Source organism: Chiloscyllium punctatum, unplaced genomic scaffold (assembly GCF_047496795.1).
Source record: "Chiloscyllium punctatum isolate Juve2018m unplaced genomic scaffold, sChiPun1.3 scaffold_85, whole genome shotgun sequence".
Taxonomy (NCBI): Eukaryota; Metazoa; Chordata; class Chondrichthyes; order Orectolobiformes; family Hemiscylliidae; genus Chiloscyllium; species Chiloscyllium punctatum.
Genome location: NW_027309819.1, coordinates 1,028,714 through 1,053,711, shown reverse-complemented (window position 1 = coordinate 1,053,711; position 24,998 = coordinate 1,028,714). Strand labels below are relative to the sequence as shown.

General features: G+C 43.8%; 1 non-coding gene across 1 annotated transcript; it reads left to right on the top strand.

Moving 5' to 3' along the window:
• The first annotated feature begins 6,595 nt into the window (after nucleotides 1–6,595).
• Nucleotides 6,596–6,667, top strand: trnah-gug (transfer RNA histidin (anticodon GUG)). Its single transcript has one exon. It is a non-coding gene; the product is annotated as a tRNA-His (tRNA).
• Nucleotides 6,668–24,998: the final 18,331 nt, after the last annotated feature.

Sequence of the window (24,998 nt, the reverse complement as noted above, 5' to 3'; positions counted from 1 at the left end):
TTCTGGCATTATCCCCGCGTTATCCATGGCTAATTCACTTAATTTACTTAATTCAATCCCTGGACACGAGAGGGCAATTTAACTTGGCCAATCAATATAACCCTCAGACCGAACAGCAATGCGAATTACTGAGCCAATGTTCCATCATCGTGAGCAAAACCTGTATCATTCTTAATGGCTTTATATCCTGGTAACTCAGCCTCATCAAAGCAAATCAACCCAAATTCAATGTATCGAAACACTACTCTGTGCTTTACAATCTGATTCGTGCTGCGGGAAATGTTTCTGCGCTCATATTTGAACGCTTTTACGCTGTTCCTTCCTCACCTTCCTGCTTCCAATAAACACTTCAATCAGGAACAAGTCTGTCAAATGCTTTTCATTCCAACACAGTAAAAAGGTGCAGTTTGCAGAGATCACGTGTTTGCACTTTCACTGACAATCTGCCTCCCTGAGAGCTGCAGCCCTTTCCCCCACTGATTCAGGCAGCACTGTCCTTCCTGTGACATGCCCCATCGAGAATGGAAGGACAGGTATCAATACCCGCACTTGGAAATGGAGCGACAATTTTAAAATATTCACATTGTCCCCAGTGGAGAATTGAGCCCTGTGACAAGCAGGGATATTAACCATTATACGACCGAGGACAAGAGTGTCAAAGGAGGCCCTTCCACCAATTGTGGCCACACTTGTCAAAAACAATGCCTAATGAACTGAATCCCATTTTAGAATGCTTACCCCACAGCCTGATTTGTCTTGGCATCAAAAGTTCACATCTGAATATTTGTTCAGGCTATAAGGGTTTCTGCCGCTCTGAACAATGCAGACAGTGTATTCCAAATTCCAACCCCCCGTGGCTGATAAAGCTTTTTCGCACATCTGCTCAAACCTTTCTGGCTTTCTCCTTAAATCTCTGGCCCCTGCTGATCGATCCCTGCATCAATGGTAAACTCGTTCAGTCAACCCTGTCCATACCCTAACTCAATCATGTCTTGTCTACATCTCCTTTGCACTGCGACAAACACTCCACTCTGTCCTGTCTTTCTTCACCACTGAAACTCTTCAGCCCAAACAATATCCCGGTAAATATCTCCTGTAATGTTCTCAGTGTGATCACATCCCTGCTATAATGTGACTTGCAAGACTGCACACAACGCTCTTGCTTGAGGCTAATGAGCATTTGTTTTTTTAAATTTCTAGATTAGTATGAGGGCGATTCTGGCGAAGCAGAATTTATTACCCATTCCGAATTGCCCAGAGGGCAGTTGAGACTCAACCATATTGCTATGAGTCTGAAGTCACATGCAGCCCAGACCAATTAAGGATAGCAAATTCCATCCCGAAATAACATCAATGAAATAGTTTTTTTTAATCAACCATTGTCATTGGATATAGAGTAGTCATTAGATTCTTCAATGTAGATATTTATTGAATCCAAATTTGATGATCATGGCGTGGTGGGATTCAAGCCCGAGTACTCAGACTATTACCTTGGTCTCTGGATTATCAGTCCTTTGAAATTACCACAAGACCAACACAGAATGCCACAAAGCTGATCTTGAACAATAAAATGTCTTTTCACCAAAACTGCCCTGGGTATTTTCCATGAGCCTGACGCTACAATTGTCTCTGTCCTATGTCAGTCAAAGCTGCTACATGGGGATTGATTTCACAACCATGGGATCCAAATGGATCGACTTGTTTGAAGGTCCCGATGGTGGGATTGGGGCACGTTCACCCAACAACAGTAACCGCAGCAGCAGCACAGACAGAACAGTATGAATGTGAAAGAGAGTGATAGATTGTGCATTGCCTCAGAGAAATGGGAGGAGGGACGGAAAGGAGGTTTAATAATCGTGGGAAGGACCGGAATCTCTGACAACGGGCGTGTTTGAACCCTGATATATGAAACGCAGAGATGTAAGAGAGCGGAATTTGAAGGTAAAGCAATTAATTTCTTAGCATGTGTCACAAAAAGGACAACGGAGAGAACAATTAGTGCCGTGATTTGGTTTCAAATCGAGGTTGCTGTGGTCACAATGCAAAATACCGACAACCACGATCACAGCAACCATTGAACTGGATGCTTGCAAGCAGCAATAAGTATACTAGCAGAGGAAATGTTCGGAAGAACAGCAAATGTACAATATCAGTACTCAGCGAAGAGTGACAGATATGTGGGAACTGACAATGAGCTGAATCGTTCAGTTCGATGTCCTCAGAGACTGTGGAGATCCCTTGAATGACAATGAGATCGATCGATTTCGACAAAACATCAAAGACTCGGGGGACAGTACAGGATATTGTTGAAATGTATGCTTCAATAGCATTTTAGCTTAACAACAGCACAGCCGCCCAGATCCAACCGGAAATGGGGATGGGAATGTGCGCGCGGAGTTACTCTCTGGTTCCAGTGATGCAATAGGTGAGCGTCCTGTCCTTCTGTGATGGTACAGGGGCGCAAGAAATTCCTCGGTTGAGTGTGCTCCTGCTCAAGGGAATGGTTGTCCCCGTTTATACTATCATTGCGATTTCCGGTGCATCTTTCTAAGACAGCTGAGTGGCACAAGTGGAGCGTGTTGAACCCTTAACTTTGCAATGGTTTTGCTGCAAAGATGATTTTTCTGTTTGGATCTGTGTTTCCGACACTGGCGGTGGCAGCTACATTTGCTCGCATCAGCTCAGTTTCTTCCACACAGTCAAGACTTCAACCTGGAGAAGGTGCTGCTGGCGGTGATATTTTAAACTAGTCATCCTTGGGGGTTGGGACACCGGAAATTTTGATGTTTACGTTCGACAAATAAAACATGAAATACAAGCCTGACCTCAGGAACAGAGATCATGACTTTAATTTCCTGCAATCCCATTCATTCATGTCCCCGATGCAGGGGATTCAACCATCTTCACCAAGTCCTGCCTACGAGAGACTCCAGGACCAGAAAAACATGAGCTGACCCTGAATTCAAGAATCTCCTCCGCGTGGGGAAGCAGTCAAATCGGCCCTGCCAGTCCACACGGTACAGCCGAAGCCCATTCCACCAGTCCCCACGGTATTCCATGCCCCATAAGCCTGCATTTCCCATTGTTGAAATCTGTAACTGGCACATCTTTGGTCAGAGGGAGAAATAAAAACGCAAACACAAAGAGAATGTGTAGATTCCCCACAGACAGACACCCGAGGCTGGGATCACATCCGGGTTTGTGGTGTAGCCAGACAGCAACGAACGAGGGGCAAAGAATAAATGTTGTCATCACCAGTGATACGCACACCCCGTGGGTGAATGAGGAAGAATGAAAACACATTCACAACATGGAAAACAGGATTGGTATCTGTGTGGACACAATTTAAAAGGATCGTTCACGCTGTGTAGAAAAAAAGGACACTGATACCACAGAGAAAGCAGGGCAATGTGGGAACTGCTGGAAGGGAGTTAATTAACCATAGAAATGGAATCTCATTTAATCAGTAACACTGGGGAGAGACCGTTCACCAGTCCCGTGTGTGGGAAGGTATGACTGAGCAAACCAACCTCCGGAGACTCCAGCAGGATCACATATCCCATCAGGTGTTCGATTATGATGTCAATGCGGCTGTTAATCCCAACCAGCTGCCTGCTCCATAGCGTCAGTCAGAGTCATACAACATGAAAACAGGCCTGTCAGTGCAACCGATCCATGCTGAACATACTGCCAAACTAACCCATTCCCGTCTGCCTCCTCCTGTTCCCGCTGAGTGGTGATAAGGCCCTTGTAGCTTTATTACTGTGTTGTTTATCCAAAGCCCAGGTAATATTTTGTGGACAAATAGTTCAGGTCCTGGCATGGCAGATAGTGGAGTTTGAATTCAATAAGCACCTGGAATTGAAGAGTCTCGTGATGACCTGAAAAAGATGTGTGGAAAAACCCATCTGATTCACTCATGCCAGTTCAGGAAGCAAATTGTCATATTCATCTGCTCCGTCCCACATGAGACTCCAGACGGATAATACTGTAGTTGACTCTTAAATGCGCTCTGGGAAATAACTGACGTACTAGGCATGAATACATTTATTTTTAAAATCCCACTTTCCCATTCATGTTTGGAATCAATTGTCCATTAAATGCTGCAAACATTCCCTCATCAATCACTTCCTCAGCAAGTTAATTACACCGTCCCTAAAACACCGTCCCTAAAAAAATGCCGCACATGTCTTTTTTTTAAAAAAATCTCTCTTTTAATCTTAAACATATGCCATCTCGTCTTGACATTCCCCTCCTGCGAAAAGGCCGCCATCGTTAACTCTAAACTTGTCTCTCAATAATTCATAAACTTCAGTCAGGTCGCCGTTCAAACCCCTAAGCTAGAGTGAAAACACTCTCAACTAGGAGAAAGTGAGAACTGCAGATGAGAGATCAGAGTCGAGAATGTTGTGCTGGGAAAGCACAGCAGATCAGGCAGCATTTGAGGTGCAGGAGAATCGACGTTTCGGGGAAGAGCCTGGTGAAGGGCACTTGCGCGAAAAAAAAATATTTTCCTGCTCCTGGGATGCTGCCTTACCTGATGTGGTTTTCCAGCACCCCGATCTCGAATCTTAAAATAGTCTCAGCCTATCCAGCCTTTCATTATAACTCAAACCTTCCACAGGCAACAAGCGTATATACCTTTTGTGAACCTACACCAGCTGAATAATATCATTCCTACAAATGGGCGACCAGAACTGGACATAATATTCCAGAAGACGCCTCATCAATGTCCTGCAAAACTTCAACATAACGTCCCAACTACTATACACAAAGGACTGAGCAATGAAGGGAAGTATGTTAATTGCCTTTGAACCATCTTGTCTTTTGGTAATGCAAATTACAAGGAATTATGTACCTGTACACCTAGCTTCCATGCTCTCCAACATACGCAAAGCCATATTATTTTTGCTGTACCAAATGCAATATCTTCCATTTATCCAGATTGAACTCCATGTTACATTTTTCAGTACAACGACTCATTGGATTAAGATCCTTTTGAAACTTAGATAATCTTCTCCACTGTCTACAATTCTGGTGTCGCCTGCAAACTTATGAAGCATGCCTGCAGTGAGTTCCACTGTTTTCTCATATAGATCAATGATTCCTATTTACTTGTAGTGGCCGTGAATTAGCAGTGTGCAGATCATACAACAGTTAGTCATGCAATTAACCATGAGGAAGAAAGCCGTAGACTGCAGGGAGATATCAAACAATTGGAAATAAAACTGGTGAAAGCAATTCATTCCAGGGAACTGGGTGATAATGAAGCAAAATTAAACTTCAAACCAGCCCATGCTCCAGTTATGTCACTCAGCTGTCTCAGCAAGATGCAATGTCGATTGCTGTTATTATAAACGGGAACAAATTTTCCCCTCTGCCCCGCCTTTGACTAGAAGCACTCCCAACCTCGGAATTGCTTACGCCTCTAAACCATCATAGAAACACCGCGCTTTCTCCGGTTGCATCACTTGAGCCATCGAGTATCTCTGCAACCTCATTCCCATCTTGATTTCAAGTTGGTTATTTGCGACTGCGCCACTCAGTTCCTCTGATTCTGGGGCTGGGAAATGGGCCCATGTGGCAGCAGTGGTTACTGCCTTGTGTGGGGAAACTCGTGAAGTAACCGATGGTAAACTGCATTGCTATTGAAGTATACATTTCAACAAAAAATTGGTAAAAACAATGACTGCAGATGCTGGAAAACAGATTCTGGATTAGTGGTGCTGGAAGAGCACAGCAGTTCAGGCAGCATCCGAGGAGCAGTAAAATCGACTTTTCGGGCAAAAGCTTTTCATCAAGAATTCAGGCAGAGAGCCTGAAGGGTGGAGAGATTAGTGAGAGGAGGGTAGGGGTGGGAGAAAGGAGCATAGAGTACAATAGTTAAGTGGGGGAGGGGATGAAGGTGATTGGTCTGGGGGGAGGGTGGAAGGGAATGGTGCAATAGAAGATAGGCAGGGAGGACAAGTCCGGACCAGTCATGGGGACAGTGCTGAGCTGGAAGTTTAGAACTAGGGTGAGATGGGGGAAGGGTAAATGAGGAAACTGTTGAAGTCCACATTGATGCCCTGGGGTTGAAGTGTACCGAGGCGGAAGATGAGGCGTTCTTCCTCCAGGTGTCTGGTGGTGAGGGAGCAGCGGTGAAGGAGACCCAGGACCTCCATGTCCTCGGCAGAGTGGGAGGGGGAGTTGAAATGTTGGGCCACGGGGCGGTGTGGTTGATTGGTGCGGGTGTCCCGGAGACGTTTCCTAAAGCGGTCTGTTTGGAGACGCCCAGTCTCCCCAATGTACCAAAGACTGCACTGGGTGCAACGGACACAATAAATGTTATTGGTAGATGTGCAGGTAACAAAAGCTGCACTGTCCCCGGAATCTTTGATGTTTTGTAGAAATCTATTGATCTCAGCCTTCAACACATTAATGATGGAATCACCACAGCCACTGGGGGAACCTATGTTAAACCGCCAGCCCATTCTGAGTTCCCACATATCTGCAACTGTTCGCTAAGCACTGATATCGTGCATTTGGTGCGCTGCCTAATATTTCTTATGACACTGTACTTATTGCATGCACTTAGCGTGTTCCTCTGTGGGCTGCCGTGATCGTATAGTGGTTAGTACTCTGCGTTGTGGTCGCAGTAAGCTCGGTTCGAATCCGAGTCACGGCAGTAATTGCTTTATGTGTCCCAGTCTTCTGTGAAGCCCACATGAATCAGTTGTTCTAGTATTTTGATTTCCTCCAAGGTGATTTTTTTTCCCTTCAAGCTCTGCCCTCTCACATCTCTGTGTTTCATATGTCAGAATTCAAATCCACCCGTTCTCAGAGATTTCTTCCCTCCTACGATCACTAACCGAACTTTCCATCCCATACCCGCATTTCGTTAATTTGGAGATGCTGGTGTTGGACTATGGAGTACAAAGTCAAAAATGGCCCAACACCAGGTTATGGTCTTACAGGTTTAATGGAAGCACTAGCTTTCGGAGCGCTGCTCTTTCCTCATGTGTTTGCGGAGTCATTTCCTATTTCACTAAGGTATTGCAGAATCTAACACTGACTCTCAGATTGATACCGATCAGTCTGTGTGGCTGGGGTCACTGTTGCTGGGTGAACGTGCCCTAACCCGACCATCGGGATCTGCAGATCATTTGATCCAAATGGTTACCACTGTTGTGAGATCAATGCTCATATCGCAGCTTTTACTGATATGGACCAGATATTATTGGGGAGGTCAAGGTCAGAAAAATGGCACAGAACAGTATCGGGGAAAAGTGACTTAATTGGATAAGATCAGTTTCACTGCTTTTCTGCAATGGCCAAGCGCTATTACCACTGAACACTGAACTGTTAATTCAGACACTAGGGACCCGTGTTTGACTCCACCATGCTCGGTGGTAGAATTGGGATTCAATAAATATCTGGAATTACGAATCTTATAACTCCTATATATCCATGTTCAATTGTTGAAAAAAAAACAAAACCATCTGACGTCATTTAAGGAATTAAACTGTCATTCTTACATGCTCGGGCCTCCATGTGACTCCAGACTCACGACAATATGGTTGAGTCTCAACTGCCCGCTGTGCAATTAGGGATACCAATCAATACTGCCGAGCCAGCGACGCCCTCATACTGTAACAGAATAGATAAAAAAAAGTTCATTCGTCCCTAGCAAGATTACTGTGTGCAGTTCTGCAATTCAGAGTACTGCATGGATGTGATCGCACTGGGAACGTTGCAGGAGAGATTCACTGGGATATTGTCTGGGCTGAAGAGTTTCAGTTGTGAGGAGAGATTGGACAGACTGGGGTTGTTTGTCGCCAAGCAGAGGAGATTGGAGCAGACATGACTGAGATGTACTAAATACTGAGGGATATGGATAGGATAGACTGAAAGAAGCTTTTGTTATTGATGGAGGGATCGAACACTGGGGCCAAGAGATTTCGGGAAAAGGCAGAAAGGTTTGAGTAGATTTGCGGAAAGGGTCAGAGAAGCGGATATCATTCTAACCTTAAAAAAAATTGAGATGTTAATTTGCGATGCCAAAACATGTCAGATTATGGGCTAAACGATGGAAAACGTGATTCAGGTCGTTAAGCAGTTGTGTTTGACAAGTGAGGCCATAACAGGCTGAAGGGCCTCCTTTGATGTTGTCATCCTCCACAGTATCCTGGTTAGTGTCCCCGCCCGTCACAGGGCTCATTTCTCCCCTGGGGGCATCGTCAAGTTTTAAACCTGTCGCTCTGTTCCCCAGTGAAGGTTATTCATGGCTGGCCTTCCATTCTCGATGGGACATATCACAGGAAGGACAGTGCTGTCTGAATCAATTGGGGTAGGGCTGCAGCCCCTGGGGAGACGGAGTGTCAGTGAAAGTGCAAACACGTAACTTCAGCAAACTGCACATTGTGTTTGTGTTGCAATGAAAACCATTATATAGAGTTGTTCCTGACTGATATGTTTATTTAAAGCAGGAATCAGAGGAAGAAAACAGAATAAACCTATTCAGATCTGAGCGCAGAGACATTTCCAGCAGAACTACTGAGGTTGTACAGCGTAGAACCGCGTTTGGATGCATTGAATTCGGGTTGGTGGGCGCAGCTTGCTTTCACTAGGCGGAGTTGCCAGTGTGTAAAGCCGTTACACATGATACAGATAGTGGTCAATGTGATGGTACATTTGCTCAGTGGTTCACACTGCTCTTAAGTCTGTAGGTTAGGTGGATCGCCCATGTTATATTGCGCTGATGTGTCCAGGGAGTGAATTCAGTAAGTTTAGTGAATTAGCCATGGGTAACGCGGTGATAAGGTCAGCAGTCACACGATGCCAGGTTTTATTCCAGCAGGTTTATTTGAAATCACAAGCCAGAGGGCTGCGGGGATAGAGACGGGAGCTAGGTCTGGTTGAGATGCTGTTCAGAGTCTCCCTATAGACTCGATTGGCTGAACTGTACTTTCTGCGTTGTAGGGGGAATCTGTGATTCAATCAGAGAGGACACTGCCAGCATTTACTGGGCTGCTAAGACATTGGAGACGATGCTGACGGTATTTAGTGGGGATGGAATTTTATTTATTTGTGTTTTGGAAAATTTGAAACTAAACCAAGGAAAACCGAATGGAAGTTTTCCAGAGTATATGAGGTTTGGAGAGAGTAAATATGTGACAAATTGACTCTTTCAAGTTCATAAATTTCTGAAGGTCAAGATTTCAAAACCATCGATGTAGGACAAAGACATAATGGGAGTAGAATTTCTGTCACTCAGACAATCCGTTTCCAAAATATTTGGAAAGGCACATTTAGAGTCACAGAAGCAGTGAGTTTCAACAGGTGAGAGATAGCCTGTGGCCAGGTAAAAGTGTAAAGGAGGGTGTAGGGGCTAGAAGGTGCGAGGAAACAATATCTAATTTGGACGACTTCAGGTGCAAAGGAATATCGGAAACGTCTGCAGCTGAGTAAGATTCAGCAAAAAAAAACTCATAGTTTTGAAAGATTTCTATTAATATTCCACATGAAGCATTATAAATGGAACTGAGCAGATTTTGTCTATTGTCTAGGACAGCTATTCCATAATGAATAGGAAGTGACCCGTCTCTTGGAGATCGAGTTCCTGCTTTAATCCCATGCCTTAAAGATGGGAGGACGATCGCCATGATGTTGGGTTCATTTGATACCCATTGAAATCTGCCAAAGTAACTGAGCATCAAAACTGCCATCTTGTTTTGTAGTTCAACCTTCTGTTTTTCTCATCAGTATTTTCTTTAAGCTGAAATAAATTCGGAGCAAAATTGAATGCAACATTTAACGTGGAGAATCTTGCTCTTGCCCTTCATTGCACCGGAGATTTGTGATAAATCGATACCTCATCAAAGTCGAAATAAAGCAATTTGATTCTGTTGTAAGTTACATTGGGATAATGAAAAGGAGTGCAAACGTTTCTTTTCTCCTTTCATTCCATCTTGACGTTCTATGAATTTACATCGAATGAAAGGGGTACGAATAAGGAGAGATCAGGTGCAATAGTTTATCCAGTGGGATTGTGAATTTTAATGTAACACTCCACACAAAGTTCTGATCAGTATTCTTAACAGTCAATTGAATTGGAACCGCAGAAAACTTTTCCAATGAAACGAATTTTTCATTATTTCACAACCTTTTGCTATGTGAATCATACCGCGATCAATCATCCAGCGTGATCACCCAGTTGGCAACAATATTAGACCCACCAATTTTCTTTAGCAATCACAACATCTGCACATACCCATCGTCGGCGTGCCCAGTGCCATTTGTTGTATCCAGGTCACAGCACATTTCCTGGTCGTGAAATTATGAGCTTAGTTCCTGATCTGTCTGATCAGTTTGAGAAACCTTTTCTATTACTTCATTCCATCCCCTCAGAATTCTAAAGGTATCAATCAATTAGGGCGTTAGACCAAATGATGTACGAATGGAAGTCGGCCATTCAGCCCATTGAGTCTGCTCCACCATTCAACGAACTCATGGCTGATCTGATAATCCTCAACTCCATTCTCCAGCATTGCCACGACAAAGCTTCATAATCTTTCTGGTTAAATATCTGTCTGGCACAGTTTGAAAATACACAACAACTCAGCCTCAACAACAATTTCGGCAAGGAATTCCACCGATTCACTGGATCCTGAGCAAATAAATTACTCCTCATTTCTGAATTAAATAGGCAATATCTAATTCTTAGTTCATGTTCTCTGGTGCTCTCCTCATACCAGAGGGTGAACCACCTGCCCGTCTCTACCCTGTCAAGATCCCATGAATATTGAACGTTTATAAATGTTACTATGTGATTATAGAGCTCCCCTCCCTCTCCTTTGTTTCAAGGAGAATAATCCCAGCCTAACCAATCATTCCACGAAGCTCCATTTTCTCCAGTGTTGACAACATGTTCATTAATCTCTGCTGTCCCCTTTAGCGTCCTTACATGTTATTAAGGCAGGTGGAGACATTTACGTGAAGAAACGGTTGAAATTTCAAGCACAGACGACAATTGGATCTTGAAATCAGACAGTGACTGGAATCAGATTGGTCCACACAAGGACGAAATAGAGTAATGATCACGTTGACAAATGAGAATTTAATCATATCTCATTGACATTCAATAACTTTACTGTAAACAAATTACCCCGTGTAATCGTCCACAGAGCTATTATTTCGGGGGAGAAAACTTATAGAAACTGGCTACATAAACACTTTGACAACAATAACATGCTCTTGAGACATTTTTTGATTATAAACTCAACTCTTTGTTCTGTGAATCCTACATCGTTTGCAAGGCACAAATGAGACGTGGAATATAACTCTTTCCATTTGCCTAGATGGGTGTAACTTCAATAACACTTAAGGAACTGGACACCATCCACGACAATGCAGTCAGTTGAGTGTACTCTCTTCAACACCTGCAATATTCATTCCCTTCACCGCTAAGGCACAATTGCAGCAGAGTTCACCAACTATAAGATGCACTGGAGTAAGTCATTCGGGCATTTTTGACAACCTTCAAAGCTCAACAGCTGTACTGACTATAAGGACAAGGTTGGAAGATGCAACAAAACGCCACCGTTTTCAAGTTCCCCTCCAAGGCCCATAGCACCCTGACTTGGAAAGGAATCAGTGAGAAACTCATTAGTGAAACGGCCTTGATGGGCAAAGTTGCATACTCCAGCCTTCCATCTTTTATCTTACAATTTTAAGAAAAATGTTGACTCATGCCGTGACCAGACTTGTGCTCAGTCCTTTAGCTGTTCCCTGACCTGTTGGTTACTAAAGTTCTGCTATCATCCACAGCCTGTGGTCAACAATAGAAAATATCTGAAAATCCACTCAATCAACTGACTCCCCTCAAGATTAGAGTGGTGTTGGAGAAGTACAGCAGGTCCGGCAGCATTTGAGGAGCAGGAAAAAATGAACGTTTCAATCAAAAACCTTCATCAGAAATGAGACTGGGAGCACATGGGATGGAGAGATAAATGGGAAGGGGGTGGGGCTGGGGAGAAGGTAGCTGAGAGTGCTGTAAGTGGATGCGGGTGGGGGGTGAACATGATATGTCAGAGAAGTAGGTGGAGTGAATAGGTGGGAATGAAGATGCACAGGTGGGACAAGCCAGGCGGACGGAGTTGAGCTGGAAAGTGGGAACTGGGGTAAGGTAGCGGGAGGGGAAATGAGGCAACGGGTGAAGTCCAAATTGATACCATGGTGTTGAAGGGTCCCGAGGCAGATGATGAGGCTTTCTTCCTCCAGGCATCGGGTCGTGAGGCAGTGGCGATACAGGAGGCCCAGGACATTCATGGCCTCGGGAGAGTGGGAGGAGGAGTTGAAATGTTTGGCCATGGGGCACTGGGTTTGATTCTTGCGGGTATCTTGGAGATATTCTCTGAAGTGTTGTGTGAGAACACATCTCCTCTCTCCAACTCAGAGGAGACCGCATCGGGAGGACCGTATACAAGAAATGGCATGTGTGGAAGTGCAGTAGAAACTTTGATGGATGTGGAAGCCTCCATTAGAGCCTTGGACAGAGGTGAGGAGGTAGATGTGGGTGCAGGTTTTGCAATTCCTGCAGTGACAGGGAAATTTATATTTCCCTCCCCACCCCTATCCACTTTTCACAAAGACTCTTTCCTCCACGACGACCTAGTCAAGTTCACGCCCTCCAAAAACCCACCCTCCCCACACGGCACCTTCCCCTGCCATCACAGGAATTGCAAAACCTGCACCCACATCTTCCCTCTCACATCCTTCCAAGGCTCCAGTGAGCCTTCCACATCCATCAAATATCCTTGTGCACTTCCACACATGTCATTTATTGCATCTGTTGCTCGCCATGCGGTCTCCTCTACATTGGGGCCAACAGACACATTCTCGGAGAGCGCTTCAGAGAACATTTCCAGGGAACCCGCAAAATCCAACTCCAACGCCCCATGACCAAAACCATCAATTACCACGTCCCCGACTCTCCCAAGGACATGCAGTTCCTGGGTCTCCTCCACCGCCATTCCCTCACCACCAGACGCCAGATCTTCCACCTCGGGACCCTCAACCCCAGGGTATCAACGTGGTCTTCACCAGTTTCCTCATCTCCCCACGGCCACCTTATCCGAGTTCCAAATTTCTAACTTGGCACCATCCTACTGACCTGTCCGACTTGTCTATCTTCCTTTCCATCTATCCGTTCCACCCTCTTCTCCGACCAATCTCCTTTAACCCCATCTCTATCCACCTCTTGCACTCTCAGCTAAATTCTTCCCAGACCCAGTCCTCCCGTTTATCGCTCCACCCTCGAGGCTCCCAGCTTTATTCCTGATGAAGGGCGTTTGCCCGAAACGTTATGTCTTTCTGCATCTCGATGCTGCCTGACCTGCTGTGCTTCTTCAGCACCACTCTAATCTTGATTCTGATTTCCAGCAGCTGCAAAACGCACTTCCGCCCATCTGATTCCCCTGTCCATTGATCTTGAATAGGCCGTTGCTAAAGTTCCAGCATCGTTTCCCTGCTTTTATATTCCCACCTCCGGTCAAGAACATCGAGACCACTTGATCCCTTGTCCAATCACCTTGAAACATTCGTGAATGTCTACTCTAATTTCTCTTTTATTACTTTAAACCACTCAGTATTCACACTTTTCTCATTGTGCGTCCTCAAATTCATTATCACCCACTTCACTGGATTGAATTCCTTTCAGCGCATTTTCTTGCCAATTGTTTCCAATCTCCCTGCAGTCTATGGCTTTCTTCCTCATGGTTAACGACATCACTAATTGTAACCTGATTTGCAAACAGCTAAATGATGTCCACGACAAATAATTAAAAATCGTTGACCTGTATGAGAAAACAATAGAACTCAAAGAAGCCATGGTTCATCAGCTTGCAAAGGACAGCAGAATTGGAGACTGTAAAGAAGGTGATCTAAGGTTCCAGAAGGATCTTAATCCATTGCGTCTTTGGGCTGAAAAATGTCACATGAAGTTCAATCTGATAAATGGAAGGTATTGCATTTTGCTACATCAAATATTAGTAGTGCTTATACAATTAATGACCGGCATTGCATCGTGTTGTGGAACACGGAGGCCAGGAATGCAAGTACATAATTCATTTTAATTTGCTTCATATATAGACAGAATGGTTTAAAAAATGTCATCTTGCCTTCGTTGCTCTGTCCTTTGAGCGTAGGAGTTGGTACGTTATGTTGAAGTTGAATAGGATATTGGGTGATGCCTCTTCTGGAATACTGTGTCCAGTTCTTGTCACCAAGTAATAGCAAGGAAATTATTCAGATGGAGTAGGTTTAGAACAGGTATATCAGCGCATGGCGAGTGGGGAAGGTTTGTCTTATAACGAAAGGCTGGACAGACTGAGAATATTTTCACTCGAGCACTGGAGTTTGAAAGGCGACCTGATAGAAATTTATAAATTATTGAGAGTTCGGCTCGAGTTAACTGTAACTGTCTTTTCTCCAAGGAGGGGGACTTCAAGACGAGAGGGCAAATGTTTAAAGTGAAAAGAGGGATTTAAAATAAGACATGAGAGGCATTTTTTTTAACAGAGGATGGTTTATGTGTGCAATTCACTTCCTGAGGCAGTGATGAATGAAAGTACATTTACAATATTTACAGGATATTTGGATCGATAAATGAATTGGAAAGTATCAGTGGGATTAACAAAAGCTATTCATTCATGCCTAGTACATAATTTATTGCACAGAGGGAAGTTCAGAATCAACCACGATATTATGGATCTGGAATCACATACCAGCCAGACCAGATAAGTATGGCAGTTTCCTTCCCTATCAGGCATTAGTGAATCAGATCTACAACAACTGATTCAACATCATCATTAGACTCTAGGTATTTGTTGAAATAAAATTCCAGCATCTGCCATGCCAGGGTTTGAACCCGTGTCCACAGAATTATATCTGGACATTCATATTAACAATGCAGTAATAATATCACAAGGGCATTATTAACCCTCAGCAGTTACAAGAGCCATCAGATGCGACTCATTTAGTTTGGCATTATGTTCAGTATGAGCTTGTAGGAGTGAAAGGCCTGTTTTCATGCTGTGTGAGTCTATGACTTTGACGCTATGAAACTGGCAGCTGGTTGGGATTAACAGCAGCGTTGACAGTTTAATTGATCTCCATCTGGGATATGTAATCTTGCTGGTAAATCTCGAGGTTCTTCTGCTCATTGAGCCCTTCCCATACACGGGAATGTTGAATATTCTGTCCCTAGTTTGACTGAGTAGATGAGTTTCCACTTCAGCAGGTAATTGAATCCCGCATTGCCCTGGTTTCTCTGTGATATCGGTGTCTTTGTATCTACCCAGGATGAACGATTGGTTGAAATCATATTAGCGCAGATGTAAGTCCCGTTGTCCATGTTGTGAATGTGTTTTTATTCTTCCTGATACACCCACAGGGTGTGGATGTCGCTGGTCAGGACAGCATTTGTTGTTCATCCTGATTCGCTGCTGCCTCGCTGCTCGAGAGACATGGATTCGATCCCAGTCTCGTGTGACTGTGTGCAGTTTGCACATTCTCTCTTTGCTTGTGTGAGTTTCCTCCCACAGTCTGTAGGTGTGAAGGTTACTGGGATCAGTCATGGGAAATGAAGGGGAATGGAATCGGTATGGAGTGTGTGTCTGATAGGATGTGCTTCAGAGGGATAGTGTCGACTGCAAGGGCTGAATGGCCTGCTTTCCCACACGGTTTTCATTCTCGGATTAAGGGTCAGCTATTTTGTTCAGGTCCTGGAGACACAAGTAGGCAGGATTGGGTAAAGATGGTAGCATCCCCTGTATAAGCGACATGTATAAATGGGATTGCAGGAAATTAAAGGCATGTTCTCTGTTCCTGAGATCAGGCTTTCATTCCAGGTTTTATTCATCGAACTTTAACATTACCAGTTCCGTGTGTGAGTCCCCAAGGATGAGTAGTTTATTATATAACCACAACACCACCTTCTCCAGGTTGCAGTATTTATTGGGAACAAGAAGCTGATTCTGAGTTGATGCGAACAAAAGCAGATGAAAATTTCAAAACCACTGACCCAAACAGGAAAATGAAATTTCGAACATTGTCACCCCAAAGTTAAAGTCTCCACACGCTTAAGATGCGCCATTCGGCTGTCTCAGCAACATGTAGTGTTTATGATCATAATATTATAAATGGGGGCAAGTATTCCCTTCCGCCCCGCTTTTGACCAGGAGCTGTCCCAACCTTGGAAATACATGTGCCTCTCTCCTGTCATTCCATCCCAGTTTCCAATTGGATCTTCGTGCATGCTTCACACAGTTTCTCTGATTCCGGGTCTGGAACTGGAATGATGTGTGATTGCATGCAGCAATTGGTCCTGCCTTGTGTGAGCAAAGTGATGAAGTAGCCGATATTCAAATATAATGCTATTGAAGCATACGTTTCAACAAAATTCTGCACTCTGCCAAGAGTTGGAGAGTTTCGTTAATCCCATTCTCCTGTCCTCTCATTCATGGAATCTCCACAGTCTCTGGGGACGCTAAAGTTAAAGATTCGGTTCATTCTGCGTTCCCACATGCCTGTCGCTAAGTCCTGATATTGTACATTCTTCCTGACATTTCCTCTGCTACCATACTGGTTGCAGTTTATAAGTGTGGTCTGTGGAATGCTATAACCGTTTAGTAGTTCGCATTCTGCATTGTGATTGCAGCGACCTCAGCTCGAATCCACAGCATGGCGGTCAGTTCTCTCAAAGTTTTACTTTTGGTGTAACACGGTCAGAAATTAATCGTTTTTACAAGACAATATTCTCCGAGGTGATGATCTGTTTTCCATCGAATTTTGCTCTCTGATATTTCTGCGTTTCATGTATCAGGATTTAAACCCAAAAGTTCTCGAAGATGTCTCTCCCTCGCACTCTCCCTAACTCTCTTTTCCGTCCCTCATCCCATTTGACTGAGGCATTGCACAATCTAACATACACTTTCACGTTGATACCATCCAGTCTGTGCCGTTTCTCTCACTGTTGCCCCAATCTCTTCATTGGCACCTTCAAATCATTCGATCCGTTTGGATACCTTGGCAATGAGATCAATTCTCTTTTAGCAGCTTTTACTAACATGGACAAGAGATTATTGGAGTGTGAGGCTCAATAAAAGGGCATAAGGAATAATTGGGGAAAAGAGACTCTATTGGAAAAGATCCGCCATGAGGGCTTTCTGCGATAGCCTTGTGGTATTATCGCTGGATTGTTAACACAGCAAAGCCAGGAAATATTCTGGGCAGAAGGGTTGGATTCTCACCACACCACGATGATGATAGTATGTGAATGCAATAAATGCCTAGAATTAAGAATACGTTGTCTGAAAAACCCATGTGTTTCACTGACGTCCTTGAGGGAAGGAAACTACCGTCCTTAACTGGTCTGGCGTCCACGTGACTCCAAACCGGAAGGCAATAAGTGCTGCAGAGCCACCCCCGATGCTGTTAAAGAATAGAAATATGTTCATTCGGCTCAGTGCTAGAATTTTCCAGGGATGAGATCGCACTGGGAGAGTTGCAGGAGAGATTCACTCGGATAGTGTCGTAACTGAAATTGTACATTGAAAAATACCTTGATTGTTTGCTAAGTCTCCGATCTGTTAGAATGACCATGTGAGCTTCACTTCTTTCATATGTAAAGTGCAAAACATTTTTATTTTAATGTTTCATTCTCAGGTGAAGTTTAACAACTGGTGTCTGCCCCCATGTGCTGCTGTCTGCTCCATAATGTTTAGAATGATTCTAATTTATAAAAATGAGTTACCAGAGACTTACATGGATTCATGCAGTTTTTGAGCAAAGTACAATGTAACTCTGCAAGTACAAATTCACCCCACAGACGTATGTGTGTGTGTGTGTGTGTGTGCACGCGCGCGTGCGCACTCGTGTGTAGGAGGGTCTCTGTTTGTAGATAGGGCAATGCGATCACCTGTACTGTGACATGAACCCAATGACCATGGGTACCGAATTTAGCTATCAGTCTCTGCGGGGGCACTTTTAGCTGCTGCCTGTTCCGAAGACCGCCTTGGAGAATTGTCACCCAAAGATCCGAGGTCGAATGTCCTGGATCACTGAAGTGTTCTCCAACTGGGAAGGGGAACACCTGTCTGTTGATTGATGTGCAGCGCCCGTTCCATTGCTGTCGCCTCTGCTCAGCTTCACCAATGTACCATGTCTTAAGGCATCCTTGTCTGCAGCATGTTGTTTTTTTAGATGAGCATCAGTCTAAATATTATGGCATGGACTAGCACCTTCAACATATTATCTGTGCTGACACTAACTGGTAAAGTCCACCTGAGAATATAACTGTTAAAAGAACGTTTTTCGATTTACATAAGAAAGAAATGAACCTAACATAGTCATTCTAACATATGGAAGACTTAACAAGCAATCAAGGTATTTTTCCAATGTCTAATTTCAGTGACATGACACTGTAACCTTTCGCTATAAATTCTGTACCTTACCACTGTGTACTCCACAGCCACCTGATGAAGGAGCAGCTCTCCAAACGCTATTGCTTTCATTAAACCTTTTGGACTATGACCTGGTGTTGTGCAATTTTTAACTTCGTATAAGAATGCGGATCTCACAATTAAAATAGAGACAAAGAAGCATTTATTCTCTCAGACAGTTCTGTATCAGTGGACTTTCTTGTAGCAGAAGGCTCTGAGGAAGTGTCATTAGGTGTAATGAGGCTGAGATCGGTAGATCTTCAAACAGCAAAGACATTAAGCGTTATGGCGAAAGGCAAGAAAGTGCAGTTCAAGGTTATCAGATCATATATGAAACCGTTCAATAGCGGAACAGACTTGGTGGTCTGAATGGTGACTATGTGTTCCTAAAATTGTGGGCCTTAATATGAAGCTGCAAAACCGACCTGAGTAAAATGTGCCAAATTTAAAATAGCGTGGTCCCCCGGAGCACTGAGCCGAGGTGCAATGTACAAAGAACAACACACAAAGGGCAGACAATATTGGGTCATTGATCCGTAGTGATCAGTATACCAAGGTAAAAAGGAAAAACGATATTCAGTATCTACATTGAACCCTGCTCCACGAGGCATGTAGTTAACTCTCACAAACCACTATTCCCCTTCCGTTTTCCTGACGCCCCCTCCGTTCTTGTTTTAAACTGATTGAACGTCAAGCAATTGCTGATGACATTGCTGATGTGGAACTGTAGCATATAGAACATAGAACATGACAGTGCAGTACAGGCCCTTCGGCCATCGATGTTGCGCAGCCCTGTCATACTAATCTGAAGCCCATCCCATCCACACTATTCCATATACGTCCATATGCCTCTCCAATGACGACTTAAATGCACTTAATTTTGGCGAATCTACCACCGTTACAGGCAAAGCATTCCATGCCCTAACTACTCTCTGAGTAAAGGAACTACCTCTGACATCCGTCTTATACCTTTCTCCCCTCACTTTAAAGTTGTGACCCTCTTGTTTGCCATCCCCATACTTGGAAAAAGACTCTCCCTGTCCACCCTATCTAAACCTCTGATTATCTTGTATGTCTCTATTAAGTCACCTCTCAGTCTTCTCTCCAACGAGGACAGCCTAAAGGCCCTCAGTCTTTCCTCATAATACATTCCTTCCATACCAGGCAACATGCTAGAAAATCCCCTCTTCACTCTTTCCAACGCGTCAACATCGTTCTTATAATGCAGGACCAGAACTGTTGACAATACTTCAAATGTGGCCGTACCAGATCTTTGTACAGCTGTAGCATAACCGTCTGATTCCAGAACTCAATCCCTCTATTAATAAAGAACAAAACACTGTTTTCCTTCTTAACAAACCTGTCAATCTGGGTGGCAACTTTCAGGGATCTGTGTACATGGACACCGAGATCTCTCTGCTCATCTGCACTCCCAAGAATCTTACCATTAGCCCAGTACTTTGCATTCCGATTACTCCGTCCAAAGTGTATCACCTCACACTTGTCCACATTAAACTCAATTTGCCACCTCTCAGCCCAGCTCTGCATCCTATCTATGTCTCTCTGCAACCTACTACATCATTCGTCACGATCCACAACTCCACCGACCATAGTGTTGCCTGCAAATTTACTAACCCACCCTTCTAAGCCCTCCTCCAGGTCATTTATAAAAATAACGAATAGCCCTGGACCCAACATCGACCCTTGCGGAATTCCGCTAGTAATTGGACACCAAGATGAACATGTTGCATCAACTGCAACACTCTGTTTTCTTTGAGCGAGCCAATTACTGATTCAAACTGCTATGTCTCCCACAATCCCGTTCCTCCACATTTTGTATAATAGCCTACTGTGGGAACCTTATCGAACACCTTGCTGAAATCCATATACACAACATCAACCTGCTTACTCTCATCTACCTGTTTGGTCACTTTGTCAAAAAACTCATAAGATTCGTTCGGCATGACCGACTCTTTACAAAACCATGCTGACTGTCCCTGACCAGAATATTCTTTTCTAGATGATTATAAATCCGATCTCTTATAATCTTTTCCAACACTTTACCAACAACTGAAGTGAGACTCACTGGTCTGTAATTACCAGGGTTGTCTCTACTACCCTTCTTGAACAAGGGAACCACATTTGCAATCCTCCAGTCCTCAGGTACTATTCCTGTAGATAATGATGGTTTCTAGATCAATGGCACAGGCTCGGCAATCTCTTCATTTGCTTCACAGATGATCCTAGGATAGATCCCATCCGGCCCAGAAGACTTGTCTATTTTCACACTCTACAGTATTTCTAATACCTCTTCCTTGTGAACCTCAATCTCTTCGAGTCGAGATGCAAGTATCTCTGTATCCTCCTCGCCAACATTTTCATTTTATATAGTGAACACTGTCGAAAAATATTTATTTAGTGTTTCCCATGTCTCCTCTGACTCCACACACAACTTCCCACCATTATTCTTGATTGGCCCTAATTTAACTCTCGTCATTCTTTTATTCCTGACATACCTATGGAAAGCCTTCGGGTTAACCCTGATCCTATCCGCCAACAACTTCTAATGTTTCCTCCTGGCTCTCATGTCTCCTCCTGGCTCTTCTGAGCTCTCTTATTAGTTCATGCAGTGAAACGATTCTGTCTGCTGCACATCATTCTGCTTCGAAATATCAAGCCGTATTTCATATTGATTACTGTACACGTTAACCTTTATCAAGCCATGACAGTGAAATCACTGAATCCGCATCACTATACTACCAGGGAAGATTTCTGTTAAAATCACCCTGGACACCAAGAAATACGCCATTCTATTCTCCCATCCTTCTGTGCGTGATCCCCTCGGCCGTATTCCGGTCTTGTTGGTTGGTTTACAATACTGAGGCTATCCAATCATCTTTGCATTTCAGTTTCTAAAGGATGAGACCGTCTCTCTGAGCTGGCACTGTGCTTGCTCAGTGGTGATAACACTGTCCTTGTAAACTAGAAAAGTGCTTGAAATAGTCCATTCCTGTTTTTCATTCCAAGAACTTGAGGCAAACCGTTTGGCAGGACAGGAAATAGCGGGCGTGGGCAGTGATCAAGTTTGGCAGCAAGAACGAGGTGAGGCAGTATAAACTACAGAGTAATGGGGAAACAATGGGCAAGGAACCCTGGGACGGGAGGGGCTGAATGCTTCCTTTCTTTACTGTAACCAGACATTGGTGTTGAACTCAGAAATGGGACAACATCAGACAAGTCGGTGAAATCTTACTTTCTGCTTGTTTTCTCCCAAGGCCTGTGTCACACTAGGGGAAATGTGTCTGCGTGCTTCAGTCTATGGGTAAAAATGGGGTTCAGTTCCCATCTTAAACTTTAATCCCACTTATTATGTTTTACGAGATTAAAACGTTCCAGAGAAATTAGCATTCAGGTGAAACGTCAGAGTTCAAAAGGTTACAGACCAACTGCTGGGAAACAAGATGAAGGGACCCGGTTCTGTGCTGTAAACACTCCATAATTCAATCATTTTTGAGGGGAAACATATCTGCAGTGACATAATTCCAAAAACTGTGTTATGAAGAAACGGTGCAACGGCTTCTGCCCTCATCCCTGGTGGTCTAGTGGTTAGTATTCAGCGATTTAACTGAGTGGCCTGGGTTTCATTACCATTCAGGAAATCAGGACTTCTTGTTCCTGATGCAGAGAGCGCAGCTCTACCAGGAATCTGTTTCATGCCTTAGATCAGTCAAAACCCCAGCTCATCAAAGAAGTGAAAAGTGCCTTCCCTCTCTCTGCACAGTCAGACAGTTAATCCTTCATTCTCCTCTGATTCCACTTTCCAAAGAATTTCAAAATATTGTCAAAACTGAGTCTCAGCTATTTCTTTTCTGTCTTTTCATCCATCGGAGCTGCAGCGATTAAGTGCGTTGGTTTCTAAAAACGAAACGTCCCTATGAGCAATGTATTGGGCTATTCCAGGATTGCCTTCTCTGACGGCGCTGGGACATTACTGATGTTGTCTATGATATGGAAGTGCCAGTGTTTGAGTTGAGTAGACAAAGGTAAAAATTACACAATATCAGGGCAGAGTCCAGCAGGTTTATTTGGAAGCACTAAGTTCCAGGGAGCCGCTCCTTCATCAGGTGGTGTTTTTCTGCAGAAACTTGGTATGTGTGTCAATATGCGCGATCTTTTGGAAGATCATCTGGACTTTAACCGACCGTTCGTGGTGTCGACGGTACCCATGACGTGGAGGTGTTGGTGTTGGACTGGGGTGGATACATTTAATAATCACACAAAGCCATTTTAGATTCCAACAGTTGACAAACACCTGATGAAGAAGCAGTGCATGGAACACTGGTGCTTCCAAATACGTCTGTTCAATACAATCAGGTGCTCTGTGATTTTTACTCTGATAGCTCTTGGTAATGTTTAACTGATCGAAGACAGTGAAAGAACTTTCGTTCGTAGAGATGAAAATTTCAAATATTATCCACCTCAGCATAACAAAAGTGATGAGGTTGGATTTGTGATGAATCTCCACAATGCGCTTGCGCAATGTAAAAGTCGAACATCCAACTGCCTGATCCAGAGCCAGGTATAAGAATGGTTTTACCACTGACCAGATGCACAGCTGAAAGTTTACACGCTGCAGAGCTGTGGTGTTAACAAGGACATGAGCAATAACAGTAACAGTCACAAGGTGAACAAAGAACAAAGATAATCACCATCATTGATTCACTTCAAATTGTCCTCAAAACAACGAGCATTCACAATCTGATCAGCCAATCAATGAGGTCACTGCCGATCTTGGAAATTGCAACTGACTTTTCTGCGTTTTCACCATAATTTGAGGTAAATTCCAGCCTAATCATAACATCGCATATTCCCATTAATTTTTATCTTTAGATAACGTTAATGACCTGTCCGAATTTGCAGGAAATGAGTGAAAACGTCCTTCCGATGACATAATCCAGTGCAGAGTTGGCCAGAAATGAAAAGACAAAGACATGAAACATCACTCCCATTTTTCTCTGTACCAATGCGTTTTCCTGAGTTGAATATTTACAGGACTTGTCTTTACTATCTAAAGAATTAATTATTTTCCCGGGAAAGATTCTTCATAAATCAATTAACATCTGAGGTGTTGAAACATATTTTACTTTAGATTAAAATAGTTGAATATCCTTTTCCCCCAACCTAATGTCCCAATCCTTCCTCCTCTTCCATGTAAATACAAGCTGCTCCAGGTGCTGTTGGAGCTCCCAACCTGACGTTCCAATGCTCCTTGCTGCTCCATGTCAATAGAAGCTGCTCTTCTTGAGGTTGGAGCTCCCAGTTTGATGTCCCAATGCTCCCTGTTCCATGTCACTACCAGTGATGCAGTTGAGGTTAGACCTACCACTCTGATGTCCCAATGCTCCCAGCTGTTAAATGTCACTAAAAGCTGGTCCTTGTGAGGTTGGAGCTCCCAGTCTGATGTCCCAATGTTCCCTCCTCCATGTCAAGAGAAGCAGTCCAGTTGAGGTTGGGTGTATCACTCTGCTGTCCCAAAGCTCCCTGCTGCTACATGTCATTAAAAGCTGCTCCAGGTGAGAGTGGAACTCCCAGACGGATGTCGCAAAGCTTCTTGCGCCATGTCAACTGGAGCTGCTCCAAATGAGGTTAGATCTTGCATTCGGAGGTTCCAATGCTCCCTGTTGCTCCATGTCAACAGAAGCTGCTCCAGTTGTGTTTGGAACTCCCAGCCTGATGCCTCAATGCTCCCTGCTGCTCCATGTCAATGGAAGCTGCTCCAGGTCTGGTTGGAACTCCCAGACTGATGTCACAATACTCCCTGGTTCACGTCAAAAGACGCTGCTCCAAATGAAGTGGGAGCTCCCATCCCTGGCAGCTCACATACGTCTATACCATCATAGAAATACTGCCCACTGAACATCCCCACCACTGGACCCATTGGTGGAATATCCACATCATGAGAACCTAATATTATTTTTAGTCACCACCGAATCATTATTTCCAAAAGTCATTCTTTCTTAAACCTTATTTCGCATGTGCATACTGCAGTCAATCCGAAATAAGATAATGGTGCTAATTGATGTATGCTTAATAAAAATTACATCCTATTTTTCATGTTGAGTAACTGCGAGTTAGCAAGGACAATGTTTGTATTCAAATCACACGTTTATTCCAGGTGAGAGAATGTGGTTTGCATTATTTAAAATGAACTTGTTCACTGCGTAAAATGATCAAATAGATCTCAATTTCAAAACAACATTGGAAACGTTGTCATCCATCTTGAAATGTGGTGTCTTCTTCTTTCAACCAGACGGGTATTATATCGAAAAGTCTATTACTGATATGCGTACAGACACTTTAAATCGCAAGGATTGTGAAGGTTTGTAACTCAGGTTGAGGTTTAGGGTATAGGTTTGCTTGCGGAGCTGGAGGTTTGACATCCAGATGTTTCATTACCTGGCTAGGTAACACCATCAGTGGCGACCTCCATGTGAAGCGAAGCTGTTGTCTCTTGCT